The sequence below is a fragment of the Otolemur garnettii genome, unplaced genomic scaffold, assembly GCF_000181295.1.
Source record: "Otolemur garnettii isolate 467f Iridium unplaced genomic scaffold, OtoGar3 scaffold00016, whole genome shotgun sequence".
Taxonomy (NCBI): domain Eukaryota; kingdom Metazoa; phylum Chordata; class Mammalia; order Primates; family Galagidae; genus Otolemur; species Otolemur garnettii.
Window position 1 is genome coordinate 13039486 of NW_003852411.1, and position 5013 is coordinate 13044498.

Here is a 5013-nt window from a genome sequence, read left to right on the forward strand (position 1 = left end):
AATTGATAAATGATAAACCTTTATTCACACTTATTAGGAAAAAAGATAATATACAAATTAGCAATATCAAAATGAAAGGAGATATAACTGCAGATCCTAGAAACATTTTTAAAAAGTCATAATAAGGCAATATTATAAGCAACTTTTGTAAATAAATACATCTATATCTATTCAAGAAATTGAGCTTATAGTAAAATAAAGAATAAAAGAATCTTTTCATAAAGAAAACCACAGGGCCACATGGTTCCAATTCATGGCTCCACAATTTTTATCTAAGGAAAAAATAATACCACTTCTTTACAAACTCTTTACAACATAAGAGAGAAACAAGTCCTAAATCATCTTATGAGGCAAACAGTACTCTGATTCCACAAAACCAAAGATACCACCAAAAAAGAAAACTGTAGGCCACTATGCCTCACAAACACAGACTACACTTCACTAAATTTTAACAAATCTAATTCAGTCATAACAAAAAATTAACATATTATGACCAAGTGGGATTTATCCCAGGAATGCAAGGTTGAGTTTAACAGTCCAAAAAAACAAAAGCAATATAATCTGCCATATTATCAAAATAAAGAAGAAAAAAATATAGTAGAACCTCGGCAGGTAGATCACCTAAGGGACTGTAACAAACTGGTCAACACACAAAGATGGTCACCATGAGGAACCAGGCCTACTGTATTGATACATACATGTGCTGCATATTTGTCTATAAAAATCTGGTCAACTTAAGGAGGTGATCAATGTAGGGAGGGGGTCAATACGAACGATCTACTATATACGGATGCCTTAATAGATGTGGAAAAAGCATTTGTCAAAGTCCAACATTCATTGCTTATAAAAATTTCTAAGTATAAAATAGGAACAAGAACCAACTTTCTCAATATGATAAAGAGCATTAACAAACACTTAAAGTTACCCATTCCTCTAGTGTCTCCATACTAACTTCCAGGACTACATAAAAAGAAACATATCACTTCTTCAGAGTGATATTCAGAAGGTACACAACAAAATTAAAAATGAGAGTAAAAGCAATAGCAATAACTATAACAAAATTAGAACTGTACTGTTTTGATTGCATACTGCATCACTGCCTTATTTGTAGAGCAAGCTCATTCAAAGAGTTTGATAATAGTAAGCCCTCTTATAAATTTCTTCTTTTCTTCCTTGTTGTCTCACATCTTTTAAAGACGTTTTGAGATTCTGGGACTAAAAGTGAGTCTGATTCCACTCTTACCTCCTAGGGCAAAAAGTATGGGAGCCCAGGGGTAATTATTGGCCTTGGAGGGAAAAGGCCTACACCCATCAGGTGCTTTGCTGATCAACAAAATTAATGACATGATTAATTTAATCATAAATTAATGATTAATCAACAATTAAGTAATTGGCATTTGCTAAGTCCTCAAAGCAAACCAAAGAGGCATAATAAGGTTAAATTGTACTGCAGCCAGATTTAAGATTCAATAAACTTATAATGTACTTGGGGAGACAGTTAACCCTTTAAATAAATAAACACCAAAAAAAGAACCACTGAAAGTTCAACCTAATCTGCTATATACATGCTACAAAAAGCTATACTTATTATTTGACATTTTTCAAAACTAGCTCACCCTCTTTATTCCTATTCCTTCGACACTATTCCCACTGGTACCTTCTACTACTCTACTACTCTTTCATCTAACGGTCTTTAAATTTCCTCCATAGAACAGTATGGAGAAAGATCATCTCATCCTTTTTCATGATTTTGATTGTGTTTGTAAATTATGTTAACTCAAATTATGTTAACTCCCTATCCTTTTCCCCTATAACATGTCTACTCATGGATGCTTGTTTCTGCCTCTACTTGCTTAAGGACATACACATGGGCATAGCTCTCCAGATCTTTCTCTATGACAAACCAAGCTAAGGTGATGGCTTGCAGTTCTCCATACTTTTTTTTTTTTTTTTTTTTTTTTGAGACAGAGTCTCAAGTTGTCACCCTGGGTAGAGTGCCATGTCATTGTAGCTCACAGCAACCTCAAACTCTTGGGGTCAAGTGATCCTCTAGTCTCAGATTTCCTATTTTTAGTAGATGGGGTTTCACTTTTGCTCAGGTTGGTCTCGAACTTGAGTTCAAGCAATCCACTTGCCTCGGCCTCCTAGAGTGCTAGGATTACAGGCGTTGAGCCACTGCAACCAGCCAGTTCTCCACACTTGGGCTATGTGACCAAGTTGGCTACGCAACAGGACTGTGCAATTTTATTCAAATAATTTCTGCAAGAGCCTATTTATTACATATCAGAACCCATATAAAATAACAATACAATGAAATCAAAGAATGAAAGGAAGCTCTACCCTTAAGGAATTCTTGGGTTATTAGAAAGAAACATCCAGGAAAAAAAAGTTATGATAATATAATTAGTACCATAAAAGAAATACATATAATGGTTTCATAAAAAGACAAATGAGGAAAGATCAGATTTACCTGGGTCTTAAAGGTATAGAAGTTTGCCTGGTGCATTTCAAGAAAAATAGCATTCCAAAAACACAGAAATAGCATGCTCAAAATAACAAAACAAAAGCAACTGGTTTATCCAGAGATTATAACTGAATTGTTTACTACATTTAGTCTATATGAAAACAATATGGAAGCCAAGGACTAGAGAGCTATGCTAAAAGGACAATTATTTTTATATAAATACAAACATGATAATAAAAAAGTATAAAATAAAAGTTAATTTGTAAATAACAAAATAATTTAACAAGTTCTACAAAAGTTGCAAATTTGCTTAATTAAGCAACAGACAAATTTTATTTAGACATATGGCACAAAGTGTTCTACTCTTTAATTGTCATTAACCAATTAATAGCACCAACAATGCCTTGAAATTAACTTAATCTCAATCCATTTTCTTCCAAACACTTGCTCACTATTCAGCAATATCCTAATTTGACACCATTCACTGAATCACCTAACTCCTATCTACTGTTACTTAAAATTCTCACACAAACCAACAAGTCATATAATGCTTACAGGTCAAAGCTACCAAGAAACAACTATCATTGAGCAACATGCAGTGTACCCCCAAATTTCAATTACTTTTCAAAGACCTAGTTAAATTAAAAACAAAAGTAGTCATTGTAAACAGACTCAGTGTTCCACAGTTTATATAGTTAGAACGGTCTCATAAAGAACAGATGTAGATACTTAATGACATACAGTATTTTACCATTATGTTAAAACTAAACTACTGAAATTAAGAATGCCCAGAAAACAAAAGTTCTCAATAATTCATACTGAAAACATTTAACATACATTAGTATAACTATCTTAGTAAATGCATTATACACTGTATTTTATCTTTCTCACCACAGAAGCCAAGTAGAAAAAAAATCAGGCTCCCAAGATTAACACATGTTGCTAAGGTCCACTATTCACTCCAAAATTAACTCCTCAAAGCAGCATATGTTTCCAAATTACTTTGTATTACTACTTCCCCCAAGCTCCCACATTTAGTCCTTACATTAGATGTTAGAATGAAAGAAACCTTAGAATCATGCTTTGCATTGTGTTTGAAGTTAAAGAAAATAAAAATTATTCACACACATTTGAAAATTTCTGCAATTCTGGGGCTATTTTTTTAATTGCATAAAAAACTACTTCTTAAAAACAAAATATATTTAGATTTCAAGCCAAAAACATGAAAGCTTAAATCTAAGAGAAAAATATAATTTGAGAAGCCATATAAGACAAAAATTTCAAATGAACCTTAACCATGTAAAGGAATGAGAAGTTTCTAACAAGATGGCAAAAGCGGAGGAGTGAAGTGGAGGAGGAAAGAAGGCAAGGGGAAAGTAACTGAATAAGAAATATACGGTAAAGTATTTTTTAAAAGATACACTATCTTTTGTAGTTGCAAGAACCCTGAAACTGGGAAGAAGGATTATAATTTCTAAATCACTAACTAGTGACCTTGGGAAATTTGGGAAATGTGCTTCACCTCTCGGGATCCCAGTTACTTCATCTTCTAAATTAAGGGGAATGGACAGGTAGTGCTTCCCAAAGTGCTTTACAGAATATTAGTCCCTTAAGAGAAAAAAAAGGATTCTGTGGTCAAATAAATTTGAGGAACACTGAATACTAATACATGACCCTCCCTTTGAGATTTGAAATGTACACTGACATAGTAGGAAAAGCTCTATCATTAAAAATGATTAACAGTTAATATTAACAAACGGTAGAAGAAAAATGTTGTTTTTGTTTAACTGAAAGTTTCTTAAACTTATTTCATCATAAAATAACTTTCTGTTCAAAGTTCATACATCATTCAGCATACCAAAGAATACTCTTTGTGAACCAATATATGAAACAATCCCTAAAACCTCTTATTACTTACATCTATGAGTCTGAGTTTCTACTAAATATACGCCATTAGACATGTCAGTCCATGGTAAAATGAGCAGAAAGTACTCATTTTAACATTCAGAAACACACAAAAATCCAAGAAATTGAGGCTCCAATTTGGGGAAGAGGGCTGGGATAGAAGCACAAATACTCTAGAACAAAGGAAGTCATCTCCTAAACAAAAGAGAGAAAGACGTATTTCTTTTTATCAACCAGAAATAACAAAATTTCCGAAAGATTCTGCATAACAGCAAGAAAAAAAGGAGAGGAAAACAGGTAATCCTGCCTTAGAACTGAAGAAGGTAAGGTGCCTGTCTCTAGCAAGTCAACCCCCTTAGAACTGTAAGCTGGTGACAGCACTACTTTAGTATGAGGGAAACTGGCATCATTATGAATGCTCATATTGGTAACTATGGCAGCTACCAAAATATAGACTTGGGTAGAAAGAACTCTACAGCTGATATAGAATCCATCTGTAACATTCCACTGTAGTGACTATCCAATTTCCTACAGCATACCTCCAAGAACTGGGAACATGGACAATTCACTCTTTTGTTAAGATTAAAACAGCTCCACTATAACTTGATTATTGATCACTGATTCTTTTTTTTTTTTTTTTTTTT

At 33.3% G+C, this 5013-nt stretch overlaps 1 protein-coding gene across 1 annotated transcript in view; it reads right to left on the bottom strand.

Moving 5' to 3' along the window:
* XPR1 (xenotropic and polytropic retrovirus receptor 1) overlaps positions 1-5013 on the bottom strand; it is a 219434-nt gene that overhangs the window by 156435 nt on the left and 57986 nt on the right. The window lies entirely within an intron of this gene.